The sequence below is a fragment of the Bos indicus x Bos taurus genome, chromosome 12, assembly GCF_003369695.1.
Source record: "Bos indicus x Bos taurus breed Angus x Brahman F1 hybrid chromosome 12, Bos_hybrid_MaternalHap_v2.0, whole genome shotgun sequence".
NCBI classification, from domain to species: domain Eukaryota; kingdom Metazoa; phylum Chordata; class Mammalia; order Artiodactyla; family Bovidae; genus Bos; species Bos indicus x Bos taurus.
Genome location: NC_040087.1, coordinates 45,968,883 through 45,988,179, shown reverse-complemented (window position 1 = coordinate 45,988,179; position 19,297 = coordinate 45,968,883). Strand labels below are relative to the sequence as shown.

The window sequence follows — 19,297 nt, the reverse complement described above, 5'->3', positions numbered from 1 at the left end:
TCCAATGCATAAAAGTAAAAAGTGAAAGTGAAGTCGCTCAGCCGTGTCCGACTCTTCGAGACCTCATGGACTGCAGCCTACCAGGCTCCTCTGTCCATGGGATTTTCCAGGCAAGAGCACTGGAGTGGGGTGCCATTGCCTTCTCCAGAGATAGTGCTAGAAGTTAGTAATAAAATATTGACTAAAACACAGTACCCACCTCTTGAATATGCATGATAGATATAATCTTATGAAGACATGGATATCTGGGTATTTGTGTGTCCATATGTGTATGTATGATGCTAGTATTTATACTAATACAAATACAGCTTTCCATTCCCTAAATTTATATTTCAAATATTTCTTTTTATAGTCACAACCTTATGATGCAAAAACATCTCAGAATTAAAAATGCATTGTTACATTCAGTTTTCATTTTCACTTTTAATGATGTATTAAAGAAATGAAATCAAATTAGCTCATTAATTTAGAACTTCACTTAAGTATCAGTGGTTCTGAATAATCAAAATCACGCACGCATGCTTAGTTGTGTCTGACTCTTTATGACCCCATGGGCTGTAGCCCTCCAGGTTCCTCCGTCCTTGGAATTCTCCAGGCAAGAATACTGGGGTGGGTTGCCATTTCCTGCTCCAGGGATCTTCCCAACCCAGGAATTGAACCCACATGTCCTGTGTCTCCTGCATTGGGCAGATTCTTTACCACTGTGCCACCTGGGAAGCCCTGTTAACCAAGCATTATTCTCACCTGAAAGGCTTCTTTTGAAGAGGCTAACTCCTTCGTCTATTCCTCTGATGCTTGCTCTTCTCCCTCCATTAATTTTTCTCTCCTTTCTTGACATCTTCAATCTCCACTAGCAATTAACATCTTCTCCCTTCCCCACAATACACTCAATTCTTCATTAGTTAAGAAGATATGTACCTCAGGGAAGCTGTCTGGCTCTCTTCATCAGGCTGCTTGATGCCTTGTTGCCTCTCTTCTTCTCATCTCATTTGTCTCTGAACCTTCCAGTTTTTGCATCATCTTTCCTGTGGCCTGTTGTCTTAAAAGCTGCCTCGGATCTTTCCCTCTTTCATCTCTGTCTCTGCCCACCCTTTCTGACAGGCAGGCCCAGGTGGTTTTGGAGGATTTGCCATGTCCTCTCATTTTAAGTCTTTAGGAAACTCATTGACCCTTAAGAGTTAACTAAAGCATATATTGCTAAAATCTACTCTCAAGCAATTGCTCCTCACTTCAAATGCAACATGCTCAAAAATTCAACTCCAAACTTGCATTTTCCTTTCTTCTTGTCTATTTCTAATATTGAAGTTACTTTATCACATTATCTTGCCTTTTGGATTGTAACAGTCATCCTTAAGTCCTCTTTTTCAGACATAAAGTCTACTTAGTGATCAAATGTTCTCCCTGAAATGATTCTGAGACTCATCACTTCCTCGGCACCCTGGCCTTCTCTTCCATTCTACTTCTGGCAATCTTGTACTTGGATCAATACGGTGTCTCCCTATTATGCTGGTTTCTCTCTCTCTCTTAGTTGGCTCTACATTGATCCCAAAGTTGCAAAGAAAAAAGAAAGATAGGGAATATTATTAATCTAATAAGAATCTATTATTTATTAATACTACTCCACTCAAAGAATATATGCATGTTTATGTAAAAAATACTTGTGTATATAAAAATATATTAGTTTCCTATTGTTGCTGTAACAAATTACTGTAAGCTTAGTGGCTTCAATTTATTTCAGTTCAATTGCTTAGTCATGTCCTACCCCATGGACTACAGCACACCAGTCTTTCCTGTCCATCACCAACTTCTGAGGCTTGCTCAAACTCATGTACATAGAGTTGGTGATGCCATCCAACCATCTCATCCTTTGTTGTCCCCTTCTCCTCCTGCCTTCAATCTTTCCCAACCTCAGGGTCTTTTCCGATAAGTCAGTTCTTCCCATCAGGTGGATAAAGTATTGTATTTCAGCTTCAGCATCATTCCTTCCAATGAATGGCTTAGTGGTTTCAGTTCAGTTCAGTACAGTTGAGTTGCTCAGTCATGTCTGACTCTTTGCGGCCCCATGAATCACAGCACGCCAGCCCTCCCTGTCCATCACCAACTCCCGGGGTTCACCCAAACTCATGTCCGTAGAGTTGGTGATGCCATCCAGCCATCTCATCCTCTGTTGTCCCCTTCTCCTCCTGCCCCCAATCCCTCCCAGAATCAGAGTCTTTTCCAATGAGTCAAATCTTCACATGAGGTGGCCAAAGTACTGGAGTTTCAGCTTTAGCATCAGTCCTGATCACCCAGGACTGATCTCCTTTAGAATAGACTGGTTGGATCTCCTTGCAGTCCAAGGGACTCTCAAGACTCTTCTCCAACACTACAGTTCAAAAGCATCAATTCTTTGGCACTCAGCTTTCTTCACAGTCCAACTCTCACATCCATACATGACCACTGGAAAAGCCATAGCCTTGACTAGACAGACATTTTCTGGCAAAATATGTTCCTACTTTTGAATATGCTCTCTAGGTTGGTCATAACTTTCCTTCCAAGGAGTAAGCGTCTTTTAATTTCATGGCTGCAGTAACCATCTGCAGTGATTTTGGAGCCCAGAAAAATAAAGTCAGCCACTGTTTCCTCTGTTTCCCCATCTATTACCCATGAAGTGATGGACCAGATGCCATGATCTTCGTTTTCTGAATGTTGAGCTTTAAGCCAACTTTTACAGTCTATTCTTTCACTTTCATCAAGAGGCTTTTGAGTTCCTCTTCACTTTCTGCCACAAGGGTGGTGTCATCTCCATATCTGAGGTTACCGATATTTGTCCCAGCAATTTCGACTCCAGCCTGTGCTTCTTCCAGCCCAGCATTTCTCATGATGTACTCTGCATATGAGTTAAATAAGCAGGGTGACAGTATACAGCCTTGACGTACTCCTTTTCCTATTTGGAACCAGTCTGCTGTTCCATGTCCAATTCTAACTGTTGCTTCCTGACCTGCACATAGGTTTCTCAAGAGGCAGGTCAGGTGGTCTGGTATGCCCATCTCTTTCAGAATTTTCCACAGTTTACTGTGATCCACACAGTCAAAGGCTTTGGCATAGTCAAGAAAGCAGAAATAGATGTTTTTCTGGAACTCTCTTGCTTTTTCCATGATCCAGCGGATGTTGGCAATTTGATCTCTGGTTCCTCTGCCTTTTCTAAAACCAGCTTGAACATCTGGAAGTTCATGGTTCACATATTGCTGAAGCCTGGCTTGGAGAATTTTGAGCATTACTTTACTAGCATGTGAGATGAGTGCAATTGTGCGGTAGTTTGAGCATTCTTTGGCATTGCCTTTCTTTGGGATTAGAATGAAAACTGACCTTTTCCAGTCCTGTGGCCACTGCCGACTTTTCCAAATTTGCTGGCATATTGAGTGCAGCACTTTCACAGCATCATCTTCCAGGATTTGAAATAGCTCAAATGGAATTTCATCACCTCCACTAGCTTTGTTTGTAGTGATGCTTTCTAAGGCCCACTTGACTTCACATTCTAGGATGTCTGGCTCTAGGTCAGTGATCACACTATCATGATTATCTTGGTCATGAAGATCTTTTTTGTACACTTCTTCTGTGTATTCGTGCCAACTCTTCTTAGTATCTTATGCTTCTGTTAGGTCCATACCATTTCTATCCTTTATCGAGCCCATTTTTGCATGAAATGGTCCCTTGGTGTCTCTAATTTTCTTGAAGAGATCTCTAGTCTTTCCCATTCTGTTGGTTTCCTCTATTTCTTTGCATTGATCACTGAGGAAGGCTTTCTTATCTCTTCTTGCTATTCTTTGGAACTCTGCTTTCAGATGCTTATATCTTTCCTTTTCTCCTTTGCTTTTCACTTCTCTTCCTTTCACAGCTATTTGTAAGGCCTCCCCAGACAGCCATTTTGCTTTTTTGCATTTCTTTTCCATGGGGATGGTCTTGATCCCTGTCTCCTGTACAGTGTCACGAACCTCATTCCATAGTTCATCAGGCACTCTATCTATCAGATCTAGGCCCTTAAATCTATTTCTCACTTCCACTGTATAATCATAAGGAATTTGATTTAGGTCATACGTGAATGTCTAGTGTCTACTTTCTTCAATTTCAGTCTGAATTTGGCAATAAGGAGTTCATGATCTGAGCCACAGTCAGCTCCTGGTCTTGTTCTTGCTGACTGTATACAGCTTCTCCATCTTTGGCTGCAAAGAATATAATCAGTCTAATTTTGGTGTTGACCATTTGATGATGTCCATGTGTAGAGTCTTCTCTTGTGTTGTTGGAAGAGGGTGTTTGCTATGACCTGTGCGTTCTCTTGGAAAAATGCTATTAACCTCTGCCCTGCTTCATTCTGTATTCCAAGGCCAAATTTGCCTGTTACCCCACAGGTTCCTACTTTTGCATTCCAGTCCCTTATAATGAAAAGGACATCTTTTTTGGCTATTAGTTCTAAAAGGTCTTGTAGGTCTTCATAGTGCCGTTCAACTTCAGCTTCTTCAGTGTTACTGGTTGGGGCATAGACTTGGATTACTGTGATATTGAATGGTTAGGCTTAAGCCAACTTAAATTTAGATGCTACATTCTGAAGGTCAGACGTATGAGGTGAGTTTTAGGGACTAAAATCAACGAGTTGGCATGCCTGTGTTCTTTCTGGAGGTAAATAGATTTTCTGGCTTCATCCAGTTTCTAGAGGCCACCCATTGTTTCTGGAGGTAAACACATACTTGTGTTCTTTCTAGGGGATAAAGGGATTTCCTTGCCTCCTCCATTTTTAGAGGATACCGATGTTTCTTGGCTTGTTGACCGCTTCATACATCATACACGCAGATCACTCCAACCTCTGCTTCTACCATCTCATCTTCTTTTTCTGACTTTGACCCTTTTGCTGCCCTTTTATAAGAACTTCTGTGATTATAGTAGGCCTACATGGATAATCTAGGACAAACTTCCCATCTTGAGATCCTTAACTTAATCAGAATTCCAAAGCTCCACTAACCCTGTAAGGTAAAATATTCACAGGTTTCAGGAATGATAATACCTTTGCGGATGGATGAAGGTGCACATTACTCTCTTTCCAATAATAATTTAATCTTCACTACAACTCCAATTATCATGTCCATTTTACAGATGGTGGGATGGAAGTTCAGAGAAATGAAGTCCCGCTAGTAAGTTCTACTCTCAGAATCTGGACTGAGGTGCACCATATTACTTCTTCCATACAAATCCCAATTTAACTGTGGCATGTGTTGTATTAGGTATTAGGGGATGTCAGTATTTCAAACAATGAAATTGTGGAGGTACATGTCTAATTGGGAACAGGAGAGTTATGAATAAGCTCTGAGAAAGACACTTCCCTTCTCAAATACCATTGGTTCCAGAACATAAAATTATTGTGGTGGCTTGTAAGCACACTTATGAAATGATATCAAGCTTCATTTTCCAATCTATGTCCTGTTAGTTTCCCCACCCAATGTGACTTGCTTCATAAACATTACACTGTCAGTCCAAGTCCAATATATTCTCAGCTTTGCCCCATTGCTGATTTTTTTTCTTTTTTACCTTGAAGTAATTCTTTTCCTTAATTCTGTCAAACAAACTCTCTACCTATATTTCAAAAGTTATCTTAAATACTACATCCTACCTGAAGCTTTCCTGGACACAGTAGCCTTTAATAATTTTCATGATCTTGGGTTATGTTAGAAGTACACAGTACCTCTAACACAACTCCTACATTCTGTCTCATGTTAAAGATAATTGTATATGTGTCTGTCTGCCCAGTGAAAACATAGGATTGCTCATCTTTCCCTTCCACCCTTCCTTCCTTGTCTTCTTTGCTTTCCCTCTCTTTCATGGTCCTTATTTTTTTCTTTTTTCATAACATTTTTCAACATATATTGTGTATCCCTGCCATGTTTTTGATGCTGTTAATATGTCTGTGAACAAACCAGACACAATCTCTACCCACATTTAGTTTACATTTTTTAAAAGCAGGGATCATGTTGCAGCCATTTTTAATCCATTTTACTCCCTGGGACATAGTACACACTTAAGTTTTTATTTGAATTTAATATCGATAAGTACTGAAATTTAACAGAAAATTCCCAGTCATAGTCAAATTGAAATTAAAAAAATTTGATTGAGTGCCCATGTTTACATTATACTTTTCATCCTGAATTTGCATGTATCATATTACAATGAACACCAGAACTATATTTTGCTCCTAGGAAAACAATATGAACAGATTATATACAATAGTCAATTCAAATGGCTTTGTAAGTTTTTGGTAGCAGTAAAAATCAGTAGCATAGTTAAATAATTGCCAGTGAAATTTACCTCATTCTAATGAGTTACTTTTCATAAGTGAATGTCAGAGCCAGTTCTGTTTGTATGTATAAGTGGATCTTAAAAGTTTGATTAAGTTAAAATAATTTATCATAAGAATTATTAACATAAAATAATTCTTACCAATTTATTATTGAAGATACACTGTCAATTTTACATATGATGTGAATAAATGTATGTGTTGAAAAATCATGTGTAGTTGTCAACTTTTATCAGAATGCCTTGATAATAAAATTCAAGAAGACAGAGTTTATTTATTTATTTATTTTTTTGTTTTGTTTGTTTTTTTTTAATTTTATTTTATTTTTAAACTTTATATAATTGTATTAGTTTTGCCAAATATCAAAATGAATCCGCCACAGTTATACATGTGTTCCCCATCCTAGACCCTCCTCCCTCCTCCCTCCCCCCTCCCCATACCATCCCTCTGGGTGGTCCCAGTGCACTAGCCCCAAGCATCCAGTATCGTGCATCGAACCTGGACTGGCATCTCATTTCTTACATGATATTTTATGTGTTTCAATGTCATTCTCCCAAATCAGCGTCTCTTAGCATTCTACAAATTGTTGATTTCCTGTTTTAAAAGTTGATTTGACCTTCCATTATCACACACAAATAAAGGTAGGGTTATTTCTTATTTAAAATATATATTTAAGCTGAATCTATTTATCATGTACCCTGAAAACCCCAATATCTTATTATCTGTTAGAATAATTTATTATTTAATCAATATCATACTAAGTTAGCAGTTAAATCTTTTAACTGCTATTCAGTAAATGATATATCTATGAAGATGTTTGATGAGGCTTGACATTGATAGCAAATAATGTAAGGAAATGGGAAAAATACTTTCTGGGAAGAGACATGCTATTCTTTAGATAGCAGAGACCCATGTAACAAATTATTGTTATAGTATTATCAAGTACTTATATAATTTGCTACTTGACAAGTAGAAATTTCCAGTGTAACAAAACCAGACATTGACTATGAAACCAATTCAGTGGTAGATGTAACATTGGTGATTGGGATTTGCTATTCATTGTTTTATATTTTGTTGTGGAATAATAGGCAAATAGCTGTGGCATTTTTATGCATTTGAATCTTCTTGTACTTTTTCTCCATTATCGGATATTTCACTGTGAATAAACAGTACAAATAAAAATTATAAATATATTTAGGGCATCAGATATGTGCTTAAAGAAACAATTTAAGTGTGGGGCAGGAAGCTAAGAATGCTTGACTGTTAGTGGACAAGTAGATATGCTGCTGCTGCTGCAGCTGCTAAGTTGCATCAGTCGTGTCCGACTCTGTGCGACCCCAGAGATGGCAGCCCACCAGGCTCCCCCATCCCTGGGATTCTCCAGGCAAGAACACTGGAGTGGGTTGCCATTTCCTTCTCCAATGCATGAAAGTGAGAAGTGAAAGTGAAGTCGCTCAGTCCTCTCCGACTCCTAGCGATCCGTGGACTGCAGCCCACCAGGCTCCTCCATCTATGGGATTTTCCAGGCAAGAGTACTGGAGTGGGCTGCCATTGACTTCTCTGGTAGATATGCTAGTGAGTCTGGGTTAGGAGATTCTGATTTCTAAGAGACTGCCAACACAATGTCTGAATCTGATGATTTAGTGACTATATATTTAAAACCTTAACTTACTTTTTGGGATTTTTGTTATGTAATGTTGGTTGTATCCATGCAACTGGACCTCTTTTTTTATGTGACTTCACCATAATATATTTCTTGTCATCATATATATGTGATGTATGTGTATGTGATAATAATGTGTAATATAATGAAAATTACTTGCATTTTTTTGCAAAATACATATTCCCTTTGCTTAGAACATTATTAAAATTGTTTCCGTCTCTTAAAACCGTTTTCCTTATGACACTGTGTTGTGAATATTAGTGTCTTTTAATGTTAAGAACAATAACGATAGCCTACACATATGAAGTGCTTTTGTTGTGCTGTGCACGATAGAAGTTCATTATGTGTATTCCCTCATTTGATTTTGATAACCACTAAGATATCAGTTTGGAGAAGGCAATGGCACCCCACTCCAGTACTCTTGCCTGGAAAATCCCATGGATGGAGGAGCCTGGAACGCTGCAGTCCATGGGCTCGACGAGGGTCGGACACGACTGAGCGACTTCACTTTCACTTTTCACTTTCACGCATTGGAGAAGGAAATGGCAACCCACTGCAGTGTTCTTGCCTGGAGAATCCCAGGGACAGGGGAGCCTGGTGGGCTGCCGTCTGTGGGGTCACACAGAGTCTAACACGAGTGAAGTGACTTAGCATAGCATAGCATGATATCAGTTATCAGTTTCATTTCCAGGGCAGTTTAAATGAGTTGTCTAAGGTCATTTTGTAAGTTGTGGATTCAAATTGTATATGATCTTGAAATTTGATCCAGAGTTCATTCATGCAGGTACTTATAAAACAAAAACCTTTATGAGAAATATATTTTTTCTACCAAGTTTTATTATTGATCTTGGGAAATACGGTTGAAGGAACAGATTTATGGGTGTGATGTCATGGGTCTGGCTCTGCCATTTGTTCTGCACAAGTAGTGGCAGCTCTGTCAGGAGTGGGGAGAGTAAATGCAAAAAAAAGAAGAAAAGACAGAAGGACCAACTCTGATCGAACGATCGCAAGACAAAGAAAGTAAGGAAACTGTCATTATGAAACATCTATGACCGTTTTTCACACATCCTATGCCATTTAGTGTTCTTGCTAATTCTGTGGGACACAGGCAATACATGATCCTCTCTATTATAGCTGGGGTAAAGTTAACTGAAACTTTCAGAAATTAGATCTTCCAAATGGAGGCCATCCACCCAATGACGGAAGGTGGACTGAAACTCAGATCTTAGAGGAAACAGGAAAAGACTTTGCAATAGACATGTGAACACTTAAAGCTATTGTCGCCTCTCTCCTTCTCTCTCTCTCTCATTCTTTTCCCTCTCTTGAGCTCTCCAGTTGCTGCTCCAAGTTTTCCTACACTGGTCTGCATCCTTAGGATGAAAGAACATGAATGAGATAGTTTTAGTACTGAATCAAAGCACTGAAAATATCAACACCAGCTTTAGCCATCTCACTATCATAAGAAATACTTAAATGACTGATATAGCTCAAAAGAGACCTCTTCCTTGGTGTCACATTCCATAAGACTTGTCTAGTATAATTTCAATTGTCCAGCAATCAAATGAAGGACACCGTCTTATTATATATTCTATAGGCATGCCATCTTATTATTTATTCTGTGGAAACCTCCAGCTAGATGTGGAAAAGGAAACTCAAAGCAATTGAGCATCATTTCATTTTTCTGTTCCTGGTAGCTCTAAATATAAAAATCAAGATCGCTATTGGACATGGGTTTGGGTGGACTCCAGGAGTTGGTGATGGACAGGGAGGCCTGGTGTGCTGTGGTTCATGGGGTTGGAAAGAGTTGGACACGACTGAGAGACTGAACTGAACAGAACTGAACTGTAGTTTTATGGAACTCTTCTGTACAAGGACTTCATTATAAGAAGTAAAATAGTGCCTGGAAAAAAAAATTATGTTATCCTGTGAATCTGGGTACATGCTACCTGTTGAGCAAGTATGGGAAAGATTTAAAAGGATGGGAGATTTAGAATAGCAATGTATTTGGGCTTCTGTGTGATGCAGTTGATGATTTTCTTCAATATTCCTCAATAAGCTTTTATTGCAGGTATTGTTAGTTGCTATCCAACAACTTCTTATCACTTTCGTCCTTTATAACAAAATCCTGATTTTATTGAAAAAAATCATATTCTTCTCCAACCATGATCTGGCATGATCAGGTGATACAATTATGGCTAGTGTGTTCTGAGTGGTGATTCTTAAACGTGTGTCCTGATGATGAATTCTTTGTGGGATAAATAGAAATATATAGAAAAAACAGCTCCCCTCTTTTTGTTTGGTTGCTTAAAATTATTGTAGCCAACTTACTGACATGGAGATGTTTTCCAATATATTGAGGACGGCAGAAAGGAAGTATGGAAGTGATGTGGGTCCTCGATAAGACTGACCTACTGATTTAACCAACTCTAGCTGTGCTCCTGAAATTCTTTGTTGAAGGACTGCTGTGCTTTTAGGATTCTATTATTATTATGTAATTTGGGGATTTTTCCTTACTTTCTCTCTGCTATCCCACCTAGCTTCATAGCTTATTCCTTAGAATATGATAAACTATGTCAAGACTTCACATTTGTGACAGTGTGCAGATTGTTTCAGGGCTTCGAAGATGGCACTACTGGTAAAGAACCCTCCTGCCAATTCAGGAGACATAAGAGATGCAGGTTCAATCCCTGGAAGAGGGCATGGCAACCCACTCCAGTATTCTTGCCTGGAGCATCCCATGGACAGAGGAGCCGGGCAGGGTACAGTCCATAGGGTCTCAAAGAGTCGGGCACAACTGAAGCAACTTAGCATGCAGGCACACACACGGTTCGTTTCAGTTGTCATTCTAGTATCATTTTTATTACACGTTTATAAAGTGATGTGGTCATGTCAGGTAACAGACACTAAGTATTTAATCATTCTCATCACTTAATATTATAAGCATGCTGCTGCTGCTGCTGCTAAGTCGCTTCAGTCGTGTCCGACTCTGTGTGACCCCATAGACGGCAGCCCACCAGGCCCCGTTGTCCCTTGGATTCTCCAGGCAAGAACACTGGGGTGGGTTGCCATTTCCTCCTCCAATGCATGAAAGTGAAAAGTGAAAGTGAAGTCGTCAGTCGTGTCCAACTCTTAGCGACCCTGTGGACTGCAGCTTACCAGTCTCCTCCGTCCATGGGATTTTCCAGGCAAGAGTACTGGAGTGGGTTGCCACTGTATTCTCTGATTATAAGCATGGCATCTAAGCAAAATTGGAATTTGGCTACAGCCTCAGGTATATTTTGTTGCTACCCATGTCTTTCCTGTTTTTTGTTCTACTTTTGCTTAACACTTTCTACCAGATGCTTGGATATTGATAAATAAACCATACTCAGAGAAAACTGGTCAATCTAATCACACTAGGACCACAGCCTTGTCTAACTCAATGAAACTAAGCCATGCCCATGGGGCAAACCAAGATGGGCGGGTCATGGTGGAGAGATCTGACAGAATATGGTCCACTGGAGAAGGGAATGGCAAACCACTTCAGTATTCTTGCCTTGAGAACCCCATGAACAGTATGAAAAGGCAAAATGATAGGATACTGAAAGAGAAACTCCCCAGGTCAGTAGATGCCCAATATGCTACTGGAGATCAGTGGAGAAATAACTCCAGAAAGAATGAAGGGATGGAGCCAAAGCAAAAATAATACACAGCTGTGGATGTGACTGGTGATAGAAGTAAGGTCCGATGCTGTAAAGAGCAATATTGCATAGGAACCTGGAATGTCAGGTCCATGAATCAAGGCAAATTGGAAGTGGTCAAACAAGAGATGGCAAGAGTGAATGTCAACATTCTAGGAATCAGCGAACTGAAATGGGTGAATTTAACTCAGATGACCATTATATCTACTACTGTGGGCAGGAATCCCTCAGAAGAAATGGAGTAGCCATAATGGTCAACAAAAAAGTCCGAAATGCAGTACTTGGATGCAATCTCAAAAATGACAGAATGATCTCTGTTCCTTTCCAAGGCAAACCATTCAATATCACAGTAATCCAAGTCTATGCCCCAACCAGTAACGCTGAAGAAGCTGAAGTTGAATGGTTCTGTGAAGACCTACAAGACCTTAGAGAACTAACACCCCAAAAAGATGTCCATTTCATTATAGGGGACTAGAATGCAAAAGTAGGAAGTCAAAAAACACCTGAAGTAACAGGCAAATTTGGCCTTGGAATATGGAATGAAGTAGGGCAAAGACTAATAGAGTTTTGCCAAGAAAAGGCACTGGTCATAACAAACACCCTCTTCCAACAACACAAGAGAAGACTCTACACATGGACATCACCAGATGGTCAACACCAAAATCAGACTGATTATATTCTTTGCAGCCAAAGATGGAGAAGCTCTATACAGTCAGCAAAAACAAGACCAGGAACTGACTGTGGCTCAGACCATGAACTCCTTATTGCCAAATTCAGACTGAAATTGAAGAAAGTAGGGAAAACCACTAGACCATTCAGATATGACCTAAATCAAATCCCTTATGATTATACAGTGGAAGTGAGAAATAGATTTAAGGGCCTAGATCTGATAGATAGAGTGCCTGATGAGCTATGGAATGAGGTTCGTGACATTGTACAGGAGACAGGGATCAAGACCATCCCCATGGAAAAGAAATGCAAAAAAGCAAAATGGCTGTCTGGGGAGGCCTTACAAATAGCTGTGAAAGGAAGAGAAGCGAAAAGGAAAGATAAAAACATCTGAATGCAGAGTTCCAAAGAATAGCAAGAAGAGATAAGAAAGCCTTCCTCAGCGATCAATGCAAAGAAATAGAGGGAACCAACAGAATGGGAAAGACTAGAGATCTCTTCAAGAAAATCAGAGATACCAAAGGATCGTTTCATGCAAAGATAGGCTCGATAAAGGACAGAAATGGTATGGACCTACCATTTCTGGTAGAAGATATTAAGAAGAGATGGCAAGAATACACAGAAGAACTATACAAAAAAGATCTTCATGACCAAGATAATCACGATGGTGTGGTCACTCACCTAGAGGCAGACATCCTGGAATGTGAGGTCAAGTGGGCCTTAGAAAGCATCACTACGAACAAAGCTAGTGGAGGTGATGGAATTCCAGTTGAGCTATTCCAAATCCTGGAAGATGATGCTGTGAAAGTGCTGCACTCAATATGCCAGCATATTTGGAAAACTCAGCAGTGGCCACAGGACTGGAAAAGGTCAGTTTTCATTCCAATTCCAAAGGAAGGCAATGCCAAAGAATGCTGAAACTACCGCACAATTGCACTCATCTCACACGCTAGTAAAGTAATGCTCAAAATTCTCCAAGCCAGGCTTCAGCAATATGTGAACCGTGAACTTCCTGATGTTCAAGCTGGCTGTAGAAAAGGCAGAGGAACCAGAGATCAAATTGCCAACATCCGCTGGATCATGCAAAAAGCAAGAGAGTTCCAGAAAAATATCTATTTCTGCTTTCTTGACTATGCCAAAGCCTTTGACTGTGTGGATCACAATAAACTGTGGAAAATTCTGAAAGAGATGGGCATACCAGACCATCTGATCTGCCTCTTGAGAAATTTGTATGCAGGTCAGGAAGCTACAGTTAGAACTGGACATGGAACAACAGACTAGTTCCAAATAGGAAAAGGAGTACATCAAGGCTGTATATTGTCACCCTGTTTATTTAACTTCTATGCAGAGTACATTGAGAAACGCTGGACTGGAAGAAACGCAAGCTGGAATCAAGATTGCCAGGAGAAATATCAATAGTTCAGAATGCAGATGACACCACCCTTATGGCAGAAAGTGAAGAGGAACTAAAAAGCCTCTTGATGAAAGTGAAAGTCGAGAGTGAACAAGTTGGCTTAAAGCTCAACATTCAGAAAACGAAGATCATGGCATCTGGTCCCATCACTTCATGGGAAATAGATGGGGAAACAGTGGAAACAGTGTCAGACTTTATTTTTCTGGGCTCCAAAATCACTGCAGATGGTGACTGCAGCCATGAAATTAAAAGACGCTTACTCCTTGGAAGAAAAGTTATGACCAACCTAGATAGCATATTGAAAAGCAGAGACATTCCTTTGCCAACAAAGGTTCGTCTAGTCAAGGCTATGGTTTTTCCTGTGGTCATGTATGGATGTGAGAGTTGGACTGTGAAGGCTGAGCGCCGAAGAATTGATGCTTTTGAACTGTGGTGTTGGGGAAGACTCTTGAGAGTCCCTTGGACTGCAGGGAGATCCAACCAGTCCATTCTAAAGGAGATCAGCCCTGGGATTTCTTTGGAAGGAATGATGCTAAAGCTGAAACTCCAGTACTTTGGCCACCTCATGCGAAGAGTTGACTCATTGGAAAAGACTCTGATGCTGGGAGGGATTGGGGTCAGGAGGAGAAGGGGACGACAGAGGATGAGATGGCTGGATGGCATCACTGACTCGATGGACGTGAGTCTGAGTGAACTCTGGGAGTTGGTGATGGACAGGGAGGCCTGGCGTGCCTGAGATTCATGGGGTAGCAAAGAGTAGGACACGACTGAGCGACTGATCTGATCTGATCTGAATTGTATATATTCTATGTTTATTTGAGTTTTTCAGATTACACAATGAAATGAAGATTTTATTGCATTTATCTTTCAGAGTTTAATCAGAGTGTATTTACTCCTGCAAGTTCAGACTTACAATTTATTTTTCTCTCACTACATAAATGTTCTAGTGTGCTTTTTTATCATTATTTTGAATTTTGAGGCACATTGATTAAAACATGATACGGATTTCTCCCTACTATATGGTATACATTAATACCTTTTCAGATATTTTTGTGTGTCTTTGAACACTTTGACATTTTCCACATGACTGAAATTGACAAACGATAAGGATCAACTTTCTTTGTAATAAAAATGTGCATATTGCTCAGATTTTCACATGAAAATGAAGAAAGCTGGTGGAATGGGTCACTGGTGAAATACTTAGCTTTCTAATGACATATATTAGACTTTCTGTGATTACCAACACTGTACTGTTGTCTTATTAGTCACTTTTTAGTGGCTGAACTAAATGATTTGTTTTGACTGTCTCATTGTTTGGAAGAAAAGCTATTGCAGAAGTTTTATGTCTGTTTTTGGTTGGTCTTGTAAAACTAGAAAGGGCATAGTCCTGTCTCAAAGGCTTTCCTTGAAGGACTTACAAGTCAGAGCTCAGTGTCTGAGTTTGTTTCCAAACTTAAATTTCTCAAGTTTCAGAGAGACAGACTTCTATTAGGCCACCGGGCTAGTGAAGCAATGTTTAGATATTATTTCAATCAAAGAACTGTGTTCCATTACCCTAGGATCTATGTCAAGCTGTGGATTAGGTTAAAAAACCAACAAAAGCTCCTGGTGGTTGAAAGATTATAAGTATTTTGCTACATTACTGCATTGCAGGCATGAGCACGTTCTTTCAGCATTTTCGAGTTTCACAACGTTGCCATTAATTAATTGTGTCTATCTAGCTAAAACACTAGTCAGAGTTACTGTCTGCACTTTTAATAAATCCTTTGAATTCCCTTGATCTTTCTTTTTTCTTATCCTCTCTGTGTACTGTAGCAAAACTTTCCCAAACCCATAAAACTTTGATTAATGGAATGAAGAATTGGATTTGTGATACCTGTTTTCATTATTCTCCCATGCTTCTCTGACCTGGGGGTCACTTTCTAAATGTTCCTCGGCCTTTTACAAAAGCTGGTAATTAAAAAAAAAAAAACCTGAAATTTATATAAAGCATGACCATCCTTGCTGTTACTAAGTTATTTATCCACAAATGCATACAATAGCCCATTATTATACACATTTATACCTAGTGTTTCTATTCTAGTAGTTTATGTCCCTTCATTTTCTTCACATTTTCTTCCTTTTGCTCCGTAATCATATGCATGGTTACAAATTAGGTAGAAAATAGACTGCAGGAAAAAAAAGTTTATCATTGAAAGTATTTTTCACTGTCACCTTTGGGTAGCACTTCATGATTTCTTGCATGAAATCCAGAACTATTCATTGATTCTAAAACCATCTAGTAATTAATGAAAATGATGATATCCGGATTTAACTATGTTTTTGGAAGACCTATGTTTTTACCCTCAAATTTCTATGCCAATAACCTGACTTTTTTTTTTTTTCCATTCAGAATTCATGTTAAAACATCTTTAATTTCTAGGTTTCCTTCTTTCTCCTTAGTCTCTCTTTCTCTTCTAGGCAAATATAGTAAAGAAGCAAAGTTGCTACTATGAACGTGTTACATCCTCGACCCTAGGAGAACTCAATGTCTCCCAGCTGTGTGAAGTGTATTTCTTAGTAGGGAGCCTGGTCCCACTTCTATGTGGTCCTGCTGGTGTAAACAGCTATCATGTTTGGATTCAAAGGTGACCCAAGATAGCGTCCTGGGGACACGTTCCTAAAATGAAGTAAAGCCCAATTCTGTCCATGTGCTGCCAGGTGGGAACAGGGTTGGGTGCCCTGCTGAGAGTGATGTGCTTTGTGAATAGAATCTACTAGGGGTGTCCAGTTCAGAGTATCAAGCCAGGCCTCTTTCCCTTGTGTTTTAGGATATCTAAAGTAAAATGCAGAAAATGGCATCTTCCCTTTCTCACAGCTTAGGTGAACCCTTTTGGTCATGTGAGAATCTATCTTATTTATGCTGTGGTGTGGAGATAAAGATATTGCCATCAAGGTCATAATAACTTTTATGCTCAGTATAGTGCTTCCTAAAAAAACAAAAGGAGTTTTTTTTTTAATTAACTTTTAATTTTATGTTGGGGTATAGTTGATTTACAGTGTTTTGTTAGTTTCAGGTATACAGCAAAGTAGTTCAGTTATACATACCCACTTCAGATCAGGGATACCAACAGACTGAAAGTGAGAGGATGGAAAGAAGTATTCCATGCCAATGGAAATCAAAAGAGCAAGCTCCAGGGTAGCAATACACATCTCAGACAAAAAAGGGAACATTAATTCAGAAGAATTCAGTTCATTTTCTTCTCTAGAAAATAATGAAAAAAAAAAAAAAAAAACTATTCATGAGTGATTATTGGTTGAAAGTGTCAGCTAAATAGATAGACTTCTTAAAAATTTGAATTGCCTAACAATAACATGAGGAAAATCCCATGGGTGGAGGAGCCTGGTAGGCTGCAGTCCATGCGGTCTCGAAGAGTCGGACACGACTAAGTGACTTCTCTTTCACTTTTCACTTTCATACATTGGAGGAGTAAATGGCAACCCACTCCGGTGTTCTCGCCTGGAGAATCCCAGGGACAGGGGAGCCTGGTGGGCTGTGATCTATGGGGTCGCACAGAGTCGGACACGACTGAAGCGACTTAGCAGCAGCAGCAGCAGCATGAATTATTTAGCTTCTAAGTGTATTTGATTCTGAAAATAGAAGGTGTTTTTTTTTTTGGTCTAAAACAGGGGAGACAGTACATAAATAATGTACTTATTTATAGCATATTTAATTAATTTTAAATCTACAGTGAATTTTGTGCACTAATTGTGAGATAATAAAGCATCATGTTTTGCTAAGTAGAAGACCCAATTTAAGAGTTATATTTGCAGAAACAGCTTGTCTTCTTCCTCCTTTTTGTAGTTTTACATTTAGCTAGAAAGATTGTTCACTAAGATTCAACACCTAAAGAATGCATTTTTTTATATTGTTCAAAGCTGACCTCTGCTTTTAGAAAAGTTTATCTGCACTTTTTCATCTGTTTAGAAACATACATTTTTGGTTAAGAGATCGAAGACAATCTTTCTTTGTCTTTTTTTTCTCCTCAGCTAGGGAGGTTGAGATAAAAAAGAATGACTGCTTTAAAAGTCACACATGGCTGTAATTTAAGATTTTTTTCCTCTCATTGTCCGTAACAGTTGAAAGAAACCTTCAATGAAAGTTTATTAACTAGGCCAATGCCTGAGGCAATAAAGGTTCATTTATTACCAGTTTCTTGGCTGTTTTTCTTCTTCTATTTTTCGGTTAAACTCATAGCGTAAGATAATACTTCACAAAATTAAACCTTTGACCTTCTGTAGAGTTAAGTCTCCTTTGATTAGATAAAGTAACAATTTATGGTCCAGCATGAGGTTGCACATGAAATGAATAATGCAATAGACTCCGTGTGGACTGAGAATCTATTGCTTTTGAAAAGATGAATGCTATTTAAAGGGGGGAAAGTGTGCTTAAGTGTGTTGTCTTTATTCAATATGCACTTTAGCAATATTTCAAAAAGCTTTACTTCCAAGATAAAGTTATGTTTGAATTTTCTAATTCTCAGAAGGAAGATGTATGGCAAAAATACTGCAAAAAGCTTTGTAATTCTTTGTAAAACTGTCTTATGAGTGATTACGCCACACACTGCAGGTATTAACAAAGGCTGAATTATAAAATAAATAATCGCATGAGAAAAATGACCATTGCTTTTACAAATGGAGTTCTATAATGAAGGGACAATTAACATAGTATAATTTACAGTAACTTGATGTGCTACTATTAACGTAACTTAAATTGATATTTGATAACTTTTACCAACAAGAAGTGTGAGAAGAACACTATATAGTTATAGTAATATTAGACTAGATCCTTTATTTTTAAACTAACCCATAGGAGTTCAGTTTCTGGTTATTGTGAAAAAGTAACTTTTGTAAATAACAGTAATGTTTTAAATTTTGTTTTGCTTAAGTAATATTATAAATTTGAAATGGCATATGTATTGCCAGATGAGTGATTAGATATAATTTTCCAGATATTTCTCTCATTTGCCATGTGTTCTTTTCATAATTGTTTGGGTAAATTGAGAAAAGTCTCAAATCCATCAGTGAAAATATTTTATTGGAATTGCCTAATGACTCCAGAGTTGGACTATAAAGAAAGCTGAGTGCCAAAGAATTGATGCTTTTGAACTGTTGTGTTGGAGAAGACTCTTGAGAGTCCCTTGGATGCAAGGAGATCAAACCAGTCCATCCTAAAGGATATCAGTCCTGAATATTCATTGGAAGGACTGATGCTGAAGTTGAAACTTCAATAGTTTGGCCCCCTGATGGGAAGAACTGACTCATTGGAAAAGTCCCTGATGCTGGGAAAGATTGAAGGCAGGAGAAGAGGATGACAGAGGATGAGATGGTTGGGTGGCATCACTAACGTGATGGACATGAGTTTGAGTAGGTTCAGGGAGTTGGTGATGGACAGGGAGGCCTGGTGTGCTGCAGTCCATTGGCTTCTAAAGAGTCGGACACAACTGAATGGCTGAACTGAATGACTCCAGAATAGATATATATGATTTCAGACACAAATTTGACGTTCA

General features: G+C 38.9%; 1 protein-coding gene across 2 annotated transcripts in view; it reads left to right on the top strand.

Annotated features, from left to right (window-relative positions):
• The window catches only part of DACH1 (dachshund family transcription factor 1), a 478,390-nt gene that overhangs the window by 226,033 nt on the left and 233,060 nt on the right, over positions 1-19,297 (top strand). The window lies entirely within an intron of this gene.